At 46.4% G+C, this 14,155-nt stretch overlaps 1 non-coding gene across 1 annotated transcript; it reads right to left on the minus strand.

The window, feature by feature from the left end:
* Nucleotides 1-641: 641 nt before the first annotated feature.
* On the minus strand, nucleotides 642-757 carry LOC113833017. The gene has a single exon (XR_003482782.1). It is a non-coding gene; the product is annotated as a U5 spliceosomal RNA (small nuclear RNA).
* Between the last annotated feature and the right edge of the window lie 13,398 nt (nucleotides 758-14,155).

Below are 14,155 nucleotides of genomic sequence, written 5' to 3' on the forward strand. Positions count from 1 at the left end.
TTTGAGTTTTGGTCCTGTGGCCTTTGCCTCCCCAGTACAAAGGTCCTAAGCACATGCTACCTTCAGGTTTTACAGAGTTGTGGGTAAAAATGAAGATTTGTGCATGATAGATAAGCTTACCTGGTGAAACAACTCCCAATCCTGTCTGTGAGAACGCCAGAGCTCAGCTCTTCCCCAACATGTTTGCTTTTTAGTTACTCCACAAATTTGCTCAGAAGACTTCAGTGGGACCTTAAAGAATTGATTGGTGTTACACAAAATGCATGGACTTTATGTTGTAGAGACAGAGAGAGAAGGAGAGAAGACCAAATAAACTCATCACTCTGATAGAAAAAGCAGGCAGATCTTCCTCTGAGTTTAATGTCAATCTGGTCTACAAGGATACAGTGAGAAGCCCTGTCCCAAAAATAAGTCAGGTTTGGGATGTTGAGACAAGGTCTCTCTATGTAGCCCTTGCTGTCCTGAAACTCTCAGAAATTTGCCTCGCGTGCTACAGGGTCTTTATTGGGTCTAAGTAGTGACATACGGAGACAGATTAAAAGAGGTCTACCTGGAGACAAGGCATGTGATAACGGGCTTTGAAACACAAAGCGAGAAACTTAAAAAGAAAAACTATATTCTGTTTTTGAACAAGCAACAGTAGTCCCACAGAAATGGGACATCAAAAAATTAGGTTAAGACTCAGAATTGTTCCTCTCCACGGAAATCTTTAGTAAAAGGCGAAAGATTTATACGATCTGAAGAGAAACCAGAGTATGCTGACAACGGCTCCGCCCACCGTCCTCAGCCGCCCGAAACTCCTGCATAACAAATGGGAACTAGATGCGCAAAACAAGTGGTCATTGGCCTCTGCTTTCGGCTCACACTCTGTCTCTCGATGCCGCATCGCTATCAAGAAAACAAAACGAAAAAGGAAAAGAGCTTATACTTTTAAAAGAAAGCGCGGATCTCTGGGCAATGCATTATGGGTATGTAAAAGACGTTCGGTCCCAAACTCCAACCTTTATCCTTGTGATAGCGCCGGGCCGCCATCAGGGGGCGGCACGAAAGCCGTATTTACTGGAGTGCACACACCAACCATAACCTCTGACTTGACTTCGGGGAGGGGTCTCGAAGCCCCACCCTTAGAGGGGAGCTACTGGCGGTTGACAGCTACTGAGGGAGGGAGAGATGCTCCTGCCCCAGGATGACTCCACACCCATGAGTATTTGGGCAGCACTAACTGGACTCAGAAAGTTACTGATAAGAACTTTATAACAATAGCAACAAAACAAATAAAATAAAAGGAGGTGAGGTGGGAGGGAGTCCGGGTGTAGTAAGTTGGAGGAAGGGATGGTGGATGGGTGCTGTCTTAGGGCTTCCATTACTGTGGAAAAACACCATGACCAAAGGAACTGGGGAGAAAAGGAATTTTTTGACTTCCACTGCTTCCAGCATTGCTGTTCATCACTGTAAGAAGTCAGGACAGGAACTCAAACAGGGCAGGATCCTGGAGGCAGGAGATGATGCAGAGGCGGCGGGGGGGTGGGTGCTGCTTTTGGCTTGCTTCCCATGGCTTGTTCAGTCTGCTTTCTTACAGAACCCAGGACCAACAGCCCACAGATGGCACCACCCACCATGGGCTGGGCCCTCCCCCATTGATCCCTAAAGGATTAAATGCCTTACAGCTGGATAAATCCAGGTGTTTCCTCTACTGAGGCTCCTTCTTCTGATGACTCTAACTTGGCAAGTTGACACACAAAACCAGCCAGTACATGTGACCCAAATATATTGGATAGTGGGTTGTGGTGGTCCACACCTTTAATCTCAACACTCGTAGGGGAATGGGGGGGAGGCAGGTGCTTCTCTCTGGCTGGAGGCCAACCTCTTGTACAAAGTCAGTTCCAGGCCAGCTAGGGTTACAAAGAACCTGTCTCAAAATAAATAAAGACCTTGAAAATTGTCTTCATCATTCCCTTGACCCAAATGTGCTGAGCACTGGCCGAGCTTGCCCCGGGACACAGGCCTGTGGACTGTGTGGAGATAACAACGCTGGGACATGGAGTCCTGTCACTAGCAGGTCCAGAAGACCAAAGGTGGTAAACCTGAGATGTACCTGGAAGGCACTAGGTAGCCACAGGAAAGCTGTAAAGCAACTCTGGAGACTGAGGCAGGAGGATTGCCAGGAATTCAAGGCCATGGTGGTCCATATAGAAAGTCTATGCTAGCCTGGGATGTGGAGTGTGATTATGCCTCAGAAAATAGGAGAAGGTGAGGAGAGCCATATACAACAGAAGGAGAGGACGACTCTAAGATGGAAAACGTGACCAGATTTGGAGTGTACTTTGGTTTTGCTTTTTTCATACTCATTTTTAAAAGTAGGAGAATCAACCTACTTTTGGTGACTCCGTGCCTTTAATCCCAGCACACAGAGAGAGGCACGGAAGGCCGGCGGTGGGGCGCGGTGGGGCGCGGTGGGGCGGGAGTTTTCTGTAAATTTGAATTTACAGATATCTACATAGTGAATTCCAGGACAGCTAGGTTACATAGTGAGACCCTGTCGCCAGCTAAACAAAATGAGTAGGACATCAGAGCTGGAGTGTGGCTCTTTCCCCATAGTCTTCAAGGACAAAGGAGCAGAAGGGATGACAGAGAGCTTCGGATGGAGGAAATGGCCTTCCAGGAGATGACTTCAATAAGAGGGAGTGAGGGGAGATATATAGGATGGGGACAGAGGCTGAGGGATCACCTAATTTGCATAAGTGGCAGTCTCCTGTCACATACTGGAGTGGTGGCAGCATGGCCCTATGAAAGTGGCTAAAGCATGTTACCTAATTACCATGTGGGCTGCAGAGGAAGAGCATTTGCAGGGAACTGTGTCAAGAGTCATCCTTGAGAAAAGTCAGCCATCGGGGTATAGAGACATCCTCCAGATAAGGCTAGGTAGAGAGCGGGAAGACCCTGCTGGGAGAGAGTCCTCCATGCTGCGCTGAGCCCAGGAAGAGCTGCTAAGCTATGGTGGACTACAACCTCTGACCAGCATGGCCTCCCAACACTGGAGAGATGACTCAGTAGTTAAGAGTACTAGTTGCTCTTAACTAGTTATAGAGGACCTGGGTTCAGTTCCTAGAAACCACATGGTGGCTCACAACAATCCCTACCCTCTTCTGAATTCCATGGGCACCAGGCATGCACAGACATACATGATGGCAAAATATTCATACACATAAATTTTCAAAATGAAAGCAGGCAAGTCAGCTGATGTTTGTTAGGTCCTGTGGTGATATATTATTTATGATTTATTAAAGCTTGCCTGAAGATTCAGAAAGCAAAGTAAGCCTCAAGCTATAGAGATCAGTCAGTGGTGCAACACACCTTTAATCCCAGGATTCAGGATTAAGAGGTAGAGGGTTTTCTGATAGTTCAAGGCCACTATGGCCTATACAAGGGTGAAGAGTAACAGCTCATGCCTTTGATCCCAGCACCTGAGATCACATGCCTTTAATCCCAGCATTAGGGAGGTATATAAGACAGGAACAAGGTCTCAGAGCTGGCTTTCATTCTCCAGCCACGTTGAGGATAGAAAGACATTGAAGTCTCAGGTTCTCCAGCCACCCTGAGGAGAGGCAGCAGTCTGAGGTCTGGTGGAGCCAGGACTGACTTTCAATCAGAGGAACAGTAAGAGCCAGTGACCAACTGCTTTGCTTTTTAGATCTTCAGCTTGAAATTTGAACCCCAATACCTGTCCCTGGGTCTTTTATTTTTTGTGTACACGGTCCAGAGGTACACAAAACAATGGAAGACTTACCACCGAAGTCTATGAAGCCAGAAGCAAATTTTATTCCAGAAGAAGAAAAAAATCACTGTGGGGCACAAAAAGCTTTTCAGCTAGCTGAGAACACAGCCAGAGTTTTGGTTTCTGAAACTGTGGCAATGGGGGCAGATTTGGGGCTTTTTTATATAGCAAGAAGTAAGCATTAGGCATGGACAAAGGAATTTTTACAATTTTGAAATAAACCTAGAGACATATTGCATTTTACAGTTTTCGATTACAAGGTTTCAGCTCAACGGTTTTACAAAAAAAACCACAGCTTTATTGACACAACTAATGGTGTTTACAAAAACCCATAGCTTTCCTGTTATAGCCAGTTTCCCATAGCAGAGAAAGATACAAAACAATGTGAAGCTGAAAGTCAGTTAGAAACAACTTATTAGAAGTTAACCTAGGGGGCTGGAGAGATGGCTTGGAGGTTAAGAGCACTGGCTGTTCTTCCAGAGGTCCTGAGTTCAATTCCCAGCAACCACATGGTGGCTCACAACCAACTGTAATGAGATCTGGTGTCCTCTTCTGGCATGCACACATATATGGAGGCAGAACATTGTGTACATAATAAATAAATATTCTTAGAAGAAGAAGAAGAAGAAGAAGAAGAAGAAGAAGAAGAAGAAGAAGAAGAAGAAGAAGAAGAAGAAGAAGAAGAAGAAGAAGAAGAAGAAGTAGAAGTTAACCTAGAAATTAACTTTGTTCCAGCTGGGTGGTGGTGGTGGTGGTGGTGCACGCCTTTAGTCCCAGCACTCGGGAGGCAGAGGCAGGTGGATCTCTGTGAGTTTGAGACCAACCTGGTCTACAGAGCTAGTTCCAGGACAGCATCCAAAGCCACAAAGAAGCCCTGTCTCAGAAAGAAAACAAAGCAGAGAGAGAGAGAGAGAGAGAGAGAGAGAGAGAGAGAGCCTGTAAGCTGCAGAGGAGTTATCAGAAAGTTAACCTTCAGTTGCTGAGACAGCTGCTAGCTGTCAGTTTCATTTCTCTAAGTTTATAATTTTATATTCTCTCAACTCCCGCCCCCACCGCCCGCTGTGGGATGCCTACAGCCCTCTCCTCAGGCTGACACTTTCACCTAACAGACACAAGCTAGTTCTCCAATTCAGACATGATACAGCTGACACTGTCTGGAGATTTGTGAAGATTATATCAGAATTCTTAAAGGGATTAGTTAAAAGAGAGAGTTTTCCCATTAAAAATGGGAAACACTCATGTAAAACAATCTTGTTTCTAATTCAAATTAAAAAAATCAAAAAAAAAGGGAAACACATTACAATGGAAAGTGTCAGGTCTCTGTATGATTATGCAATGTATGATTTTAAAATGGAACATTGGAACAATTAAACAAAGGAATACTAAACTGGGATTGACATACTGTTAATTATCATCTTGGTTTATCCCTAAAAAAGTTGGGTTATATGAGTGCCAAGGTGCAAGCCTTAGAAAAACTTATTAAAGCAGATCATAGAGATATTCAGACCCAGACAGAGAAATTTAATGGAAAATAAACTTCAACATTGCATTTTAAGATTAAAGGGGAATGAGCCGGGGGTCGGTGGCGCACTCCTTTAATCCCAGCACTCGGGAGGCAGAGGCAGGCGGATCTCTGTGAGTTCGAGACCAGCCTGGTCTACAAGAGCTAGTTCCAGGACAGGCTCCAAAGCCACAGAGAAACCCTATCTCTCGAAAAATCAAAATAAACTTTTAAAAAAAGATTAAAGGGGAATGAATCTAAGGTCTTAAGAAAACCAACCTTAATATATCTGGTAACCTTATAGGAAGTGACAAATGATAAAGGTTCTATAGTCGTTCTACTAGGAAGCCTGTGACAATGATAGATTTTGGGAAATTCAAGGAAGTGATAGACTCATAGGGCTTTCATTCCCCATTTGTGAAGCAGATGATAAACACATAGTCTGTTTGTTATCCCGATAGATTGAATAGACTTGATTAAAGCTGATCTTGAGCCTGGTCGTCAATTACAGTTAGTTTCCTGGTTCAGACAGGAGGCTAAAAATATTCAACAAAATGCTAAAATGCTGCTCTGGATGATAGAAGAGCTTCCCAACACTTGGGAAACAGAAGCAGTTGTTCCAGCTCTATGAGTTCAAGGCCAGCCTGGTCTAGAAATTGAATTTAAAGGCAGGCAGGGCTACAAAGTGAGAACCTGGAGAGAGACACAGACAGAGAGCAGAAAGACAGAGACAGAGAGGATAAAAGAGAAATCCTAAAGACTCCCAGGCCTTTTCAGGGCCTGTAAAATGGATCAGTGAGTACAGATGATTGCCTTCAAGTATGATATTGTTAATACTTCATTGATTGTCTGATTTTTAAAAATAATAATGACCCAGGCTTGGTGACACATCTTTAGTGCCAGAACTCAGGAGGCAGAGAAAGAAGGATCTCTGTACGTTGGACAAAGCCTGCTCTATGAAGCAAGCTCCAGGACAGCAAGGCAACATAGAGAAACCCATTCTCCAAATTTAGTAATTAATTAACAATAATTATAATGCATTTTTGTTTGTATCTTGGACCAGTTCTTGCTGCATTATCCAGGATGGACTTGAACTTCAGGACTCAAGTGACCCACTTTTGTCAGTGTTGCTGGAATTTCTTGCCAGACAGGTCCTGTCACACTTCAGCCTCAAATAAGCACACAGAGACATATATTAATTTATAAACTGTTGGGCAATGACTAGGACTTCCTATTAGCCTGCTCTGTCTTTTAATTAATCTGTATATTTCCCTGCAGTCTTGGCTTACTGGAGAATGCATGGAACTGTTACTCCTTTGGCAGCTACATGGGATCTCTTCTTGGAGCCTCTCTCCTCTTTCCTCTGGCCAAACAGTGTTTTATTCATCAACCAATAAAATAAACATATATACAGAAGGATATCACCTATCATGTCAGGTTCTCTTATCTGAGTTCACTGGCTTTCTACATCCCACTAGAACTTAAGCTTTTGTGTGTGAACGTGTGTGTGTGTGTGTGTGTGTGTGTGTGTGTCTGTGTGTCTGTGTAATCCGCCACACACGCCTGCTTGCATCTGCAAGTATGTACCCACATGTGTGCAATATATAAGAAGGTCAGAGGGTGACATCGAAAGTCTTCCTCCACCACTCTCCTTTTTTTGGGGGGTGTGGGGATGGAATGGGTTTGGTATTGTCAAGACAGGATTATTCTGGTGGAGCTCTGGTTGTCCTGATCTCGCTCTGTAGGCCAGGCTGGCCTCCAACTCACAGAGATTCACCTGCCTCTGCCTCCCAAATGTTGGGATTAAAGGCGAGCACCACCACTACCCAGCCACCCTCCTTACAAGGTGAGGTCTGTCCTTGCACCTGTAACTCACAGTGTGAGCTGGGCTAGCCAGCTTGCCCCTGGCACCACCTATCTTTAGCTCCCTAGTGATGACAGTCCAGTCCAGCCACCATGCTAACCCAGCATTTACCTGGGTGCTGGGGACATGAACTCTACTTCTCACGCTTGCTTTCCAAGTGCTTTCACTGCTGACCCTCCCAGGCCCTTTAGTACAACCATGTATTTGTTTATTATTTATGGAGAACACCTGCATACCACAGGTGTGTGAAGGTCAGAGGACAACTAGAAGAACTGTTGTCCTTCTGCCATGTGGTCCTTGGGATCTTACTCACTCAGTCAGTTTGGCTTCAAGTGCCTTTGTCCACTGAACCATCTCATCAGCCTACCCAGCACTTAAAAATAATCTCCAAAAGTATTTATAGATGGGCATGGTGACGACACATCTCTGTAATCCCACAAGAAGACAGCTGTAACAGGAGGATTGCCACAAGTTCAAGGCCAGTGTGGTCTACAAAACTAAAACACTGAAGAGTCTGTGTCTAATAGTCAGTCAATCAGTTTTTGGGGTTTCAGTATTGGTCTTTGATTATGATGTAGTGAAAATGTATTGAATCAGTCTGGTTTTAGTGCTTCAGCATTAGTATTTGAATAGGGTGCAGTTAAGAGGGTAGCAGAGCACACAGCAATCAGAGCACATGACTGACTGGTCAGCTACAGCCTGCCAAGCACATTCTGCTGGAAAAGACCATCTATGTTGACACGCGCTTCCTCGGTACAGCCAGAAGGTGGCAGTCTTGTCTAGAAGTGCATAGTAAACTAGCGCCCTGATTTCCAAAGAAAATAGGAGCAAAGAATTCTGCTGCTTGTGACTCCAGAATATGTGGGCACCTTGAAAGTGGCTGCATATGTACAAGCTTTAGATTTATTCTGTGCACTCTAAGGACTTCTTCATCTTGATGTAGAAAATGATTATATTTATAGATATATTTATAGACAGATGAACAGAAAAAAAAAAATGATGTTGCTTCCCTAAACACAGATCTTACAGAGGAGGCTCAGGGAGGTGCTGGTTAGCTGAACTTTATGTAGAGCTAAGCAAAGGCATCAAGGCTTCCAGTTATAGAGGGACCGGGAGTGGCTGCAGGCTCTGGGAGTTTGAGGGGAGGAGGCAGGAAGCAAGGGTTTTCTGGTTACACAGAGTCCCCAAAATAAAATCTATCTGTGATAGTGTCTGTGTGGACAAGCATCAAATCCCAACCTCTTCTTGCCATGAAAAGATCTTTCCTGGACAACAAGGATGGCATGTCAAAGGAATCCTGTTTATAGCCACTGGCTGGTTAATACAGATTCCTTCATGAAGCCGTGCATTTGCAGAGTGAAGTCTTTTCCACCCATTCCCATCCACAGAGATGTGAGTTTCTCCAATAATCAATTCTAATGCTGGGCATGGTGGCACATGCCTTTAATCCCAGCACTCAGGAGGCAGAGGCAGGAGGATCTCTGTGAGTTCAAGACCAGCCTGATCTACATGATGAGTTCTAGGCTAGCCAGGGTTATATACTATAACCCTCCCAAAAACAAAACCAAAAACAGCGTGGTGGTGGTGGCCCACTCCTTCAATCCCAGCACTCGGGAGGCAGAGGCAGGCAGATCTCTGTGAATTTGAGACCAGCCAGCCTGGTCTAAGAGCTAGTTCCAGGACAGCATCCAAAGCCAGAGAAACCCTGTCTCCAAAAACCAAACACACTAAAAACAGCAACAACAAAAACCCAACAAAACAAATAGCTCTAAATACTCACACATACATTCGAGCACATTCTCTTGCACACACATAGAAACACATACCCCTAAGTGTGATACTTTCCCCACATTTGAAATATCCCAGGTGCTAGGGAAGACAGAGTTTTTCTGGGTAGCCTTTATTAGGCTGGAATTTGCTATGTAATGCTGGTTATCCTCAAAAGCATAATGGCCCTGCCTCAGTCTTTCCTCAACCTCCTAAGTTCTTAGAGAGCAAGTCTGTGCTACCACACTGAGCTGCATAGGAAGTGACTGTGTGTATACATACATGCATGCATACATACATACATACATACATACATACATACATACATACAGGGTCTTGATCTACCTAAAGCTTGAACTCTCTTCAAACTCACAATCCTCCTGCTTTAGCCTCTGCAGGGCAGGAAGTGTCTGTGAAGGAAGCAGGTCTTCTAGCCACCATTCCTGGCTATTTGTTTTTTCTTTAATGGCCTGGAACTCCTGATTCTCCTGCCTCTACTTCCCAAGTACTAGGATTACAAGCAAGCTGGAGGCATTTGCATGTCACGGTGCACCTGTGACAGTCAGGACAACCTGGTGGAGTCACTTCTCAACTCTCTTTACCTGGTTTCTGGGGATCAACCTCAGGGCAATAATATAAGATGGAGAGGCTCAAAAAACAAAAGACCCTGCCCATTCCTGAGGATGTAGCTAAGGGGTAGAGTGTTTGCCTAGAATGTTGGAGCCCTGAGTTTGATCCCTAGGGATCAGATTCTTAAGATAAATGAAATCTGTCCCAGCCTGGCCCTTTCTTTCTCCATCAAACCTGAATTCCTCCAAGCTGTTGCCAGGCAACTCATTTCTATGGCCGTCAACCTCCAGCTCTGACCTGGAGGCCTTTCCTGGGTGGGCTCGCCATCCCCTCCTTCCTCTGACTCCTCCTCTTGCCGGTGTCTACTCACTAGCTCCAGATGGGCAGGAAGTGTAACCTCCCCATACAAGGCCTTTCCAGTTTCTGAGCAGCAGAAAGCACAGGAGAGGTGGTGATGGAGAGAGCAGAGTAGAAGGTAGTGAGTTCTGGAGGACCAGGGGCCTCTCCAGCATCTCTGTCTTCCCCAGCCATCGAGCTGATAAAGGACCTGATCCACTATGACGTGCGGTTGCCTCTGCTCAAGGGCCTTGTGGCACTGCTTATCCCATCCGTCAAGGAAACTTCCAAACTGCAGGCCAAGATCTTCACTGGTAGGACTCCTGATACGGGGCTGCCCCTGGAGGAGGGAAAGGGCTTCCTGGCTAATGGTCCCTCGTTTCTTCAGAGTCATCGATTCTCCAGGTCACCACCCAGCTACCAGTGTTCTTGAAGCAGGCTGCAGCCACCAAGACCATTGGGTAGGCCAACAGAGGGAGTGGGTGATTGCAGAAAGCCACGCCTGATACTGTCTGCAGGCCCAGGCACTTGTCTAAAAGCATGTGCCACTGTGCCCAGCTTGTAACATATCAGATCCTGAACTGAGCCCTCATCACTCCTGTTTCTGCTTTCTCCCAGCCTCTTTCAGCTTTGCCTTGCAGTGCTAAGGATGGAGCCTCAGGCCTCACAGCTGCTATGTGACATTTTATCATAACCCCAGCTGTTTCTACTTTTTAAATGTTGAGAAAATATCTTCCTAAATTACCTAGGCTTGCCTTGAACTTGCTCTCTGGTCCAGGGTGGTTTTGAGCTTCCTGCCTCCTGTCACCAATGACTGGAAAAGCAGACCAGCACTACCCAGCCCAGCTAACTCAGTTTTGTGTTTCAGTTTGGGTTCTCCTGCTTTCCCTGTTGCTTATTATTTCGTTGGGCTTTTTATTATTTTGGTTTGGTTTATTTGGTTGGCTGGAAATCACTCAGTAGATCGGGCTGGCCTGAAACTCACAGAGATCCCCCTGCCTCTGCTTCCAGAGTTCTGGGATTAAAGACATGGATCACCACCCCCTGTTCTTGGTGTTTTTGTTAGTTTTGGTTTGGATTATATGTGGTCTTTAGATTTTGTTGTTTTTCGTTGCTATTGTTTCTCTAAGAGACTTTGTTGATGGTTTGTTTTTTTTCCAGCCAGGATCTCAGTGGGTAGCTCAGGCTGCTCTGGACCTCTATATCTGTCTGTTTTGGCCTCCTGAGTGCTGGGATTAAAGGTTCGAACCAGTATGACCCAGCTCGGATTTCTGTTCTTGTTAGCATAGATAAAGCAAAAGTGAAAAAGTGGAATAGGCTCAAAGGAAGGATATCTAAAGTTTTCTCTTCTGGTTTGGTTGGGTTTTTTGTTTTTTGTTTTTTTCCCCAAATAGGGAAAACTTTTTTGTCTGTTTTAAGACAGTCTCATTTAGCTTCATCTGGTTTGTAATTTTAGTGCTATGAACTTTCCTCTTGGCACTGTTTTCATTGTGTCCCATAGTTTTGGGTATGTTGTGCTGTTTTTTTCATTGAATTTTAAGAAGTCTTTTTTTTTTTTTTTTTTTTGGTTTTTCGAGACAGGGTTTCTCTGTGTAGCTTTGGAGCCTATCCTGGCACTCGCTCTGGAGACTAGACTGGCCTCGAACTCAGAGATCCACCTGCCTCTGCCTCCCAAGTGCTGGGATTAAAGGCATGCGCCACCAACGCCCAGCTTTAGGAAGTCTTTAATATTTATTTATTTATTTGTTTGTTTATTTATTTATGTATTTTGTTTTTCCAAGACAGGGGTTCTCTGTGAAGATTTGAAGCCTGTCTTGGAACTAGCTCTTGTAGACCAGGCTGGTCTCGAACTTTGAGATCCTCCAAGCCTCTGCCTCCCAAGTGCTGAAACTAAAGGCATGCACTACCACCACCCAGAGGCATGGCGCCAAAGCAGGTCCTGGAATGCTGCTCTGGGTTCGCGCTCCCAGAGTTTTAATAACCTGTTGTTTCTAAACAGAATTTAAACTACAAAGAGCAATTTGGGTTACAGAGAGAGCCTAGGGCTTTCCTCAGGATGAGAGCCGAGAGTGGCCGGGGGGGAGGGGGGGAGCACTCGGGAGACCTGCTCCACTCTGAGGCACCTGCAAGCAGCTCAGGTGGGCCACAAACGGCCTCAATCCCCGCGGCTCTCGAGATCCGGGTCACGGGTCACGCCAAGCAAAAACAGCCTAAGCTAGGTAGACTACCAACGTGGTTCCCGGGTTCCTGCTGCTCCTACACTGGCAGGATGGGTCAGGGAAGCAGATCAGAGGCTGAGGAACGCTATGAGCCGTGAGCAGGGTGACGGGCACCTGCCCCAGCGTGCCCAGCAGAACCCATCCGGGCCACGCGGACCTGGCGCAGGCCTGCCGGGCGGGACAGAAGCGCAAGGCAGGCGATTACGCGGCTTGCCAGGAAGACTGAGTTGTACGGCAGCCGCTTGGTTCATTGCGAACAGAGCGGCGTTAGTGGGGTGCGACTAATGCTACAAAGGAATGCTTGTGACTGTGGCGAGTGGAGGGGACGGTGGGGGGGGGGTGTTGGAGGGAGCCTAGTTGCGAGGCCTTAGCTCCCAAGGAGTGCCCTGGTGAAACCTGCCAGGGGAATGCTAGGGCGTGGGGCAATCTGGAATTTCAAAGGATGGAGTTTGGGCTGCAGGCCGAATTTAGGCGGCCATTGGGTTAATCCTAAACTTTGTGTGCCACTTGTTAAGAGAACTGGGGAAAAGAGACTCACGGATACAGGACAAGGTATAACCAGTTGCAGAGTCCTTCTGTTTGCCCAAGGGACCTGGGAATGGCCAAATGTTGCTTCACATCCCCTAACCAGGTTCACAGGCCGAGGAGCACTGGACCTCTGTCTCTCTCCTTTTATGAGATCATCTCTGCAGACAAAAAGGCACGCCCTAAGGCCAGTATCCCAAATACTATTGGTGGAATGAATTCCCACAAAAAGTATAGGCTTCTCAAGGAAGAATAGCAGCTCATTGTCTTGTTTTTTGTTGTTTTTCCAATAAGGTCTCTCCATGACAGAGAGTCTATGTAGATGAGGCTGTCCTGGAACTCTCTACATAGACAGGCTGGCCTGGAACTCCCAGAAATCCATCTGCCTCTGACTCCTTAGTGCTGGGGAAAAAAGGCATGTGCCACAAAGCCCAGCTCTTCTGGAATTCTTCTTTCTCAGCTAGAGAGAGAGAGGCTTCAGACTTGGGGTGAGGGACTCCTTTCCCTTCCTATGTCCCTGTCTTCTTGTCCTTCCTCAAAGGATCCTGGCACGAAGTGACTTGAAAGTGGCAGAGGAGCTGCTGTACCTGCGCGTGATCCACAGCCTGATGACAGCCATGGGCAACACCGACCACAGCAACAGCCAGAGACTGGCCAGCCTCACTCTAGAGGTGCCTGGGCTGGGGTGGGCGTGTGGCAGACTGCAGGGCATGGGCAGTCAAGTCAGCAGACACCCACACTGTCTTGCCACCCATCCACCTTCTGCTGCAGTTCTTTGTGCAAATGTTCCCACTGGTGGAGGAACATGTCCACAAGTCCATGGGGGAGGAACTCTACCAGCTCTTCCTTGTAAGTATTTCCCTTCCCACCAGCCTCAGGAGTTTCCCAGGACAGAATGGTACCCATTGTGCACACAGGAATCCAGTCTCCTGACTTGGACACACACACACACACACACACACACACACACACACACACACACACACACCTGCTCCTCTCCTGACTTTTGCTTTGGTTCTGTTTCCTCAACCCCTTGTATTTCAGCCAGACATCAACATCTCCTTGTGTCTAATAAAACATCTCCAGCTAGCCTGTGTTAGCAAATGCCTTTAATCCTAGCACTCAGTAGGCAGAGGCATCAGGATGTTGTTAGTACAAGGCCAGCCTGGTATACAAAGCGAGTTCAAGGACAGGCTCCAGAGCTACACAGAAAAACCTTGTCTCGAGAAACCAATAAATAAAGAAAAAAGAAAGAAAAGAAAAAAACCAACTCTAGTGCTGGGCCGTCTTCCCCAGTTCCAGTGATGGTCAGTCACTCTTCCTTCCTGTAACTCAATACCATAGTGTCCCCAAAGCCTCTTCTTTGTCCCCATGTCTATGGTCCACTGACTACCATCCAAGTATCTCTAGAACCCAACATCTCACCCCTTTACCCCCATGGCTTATACCCTGGGCGAGCCCTCACCACTCCTGTTTCTGCTTTCTCCCAGCCTCTTTCAGGTTTTGCCTTGCAGGGCTAATGATGGAGCCTCAGGCCTCACAGCTGCTTTGTGACATTCCATCATATCCCCAGATATTTCTACTTTTTAATTGTTGAG

The sequence above is a fragment of the Cricetulus griseus genome, chromosome 2, assembly GCF_003668045.3.
Source record: "Cricetulus griseus strain 17A/GY chromosome 2, alternate assembly CriGri-PICRH-1.0, whole genome shotgun sequence".
NCBI lineage: Eukaryota > Metazoa > Chordata > Mammalia > Rodentia > Cricetidae > Cricetulus > Cricetulus griseus.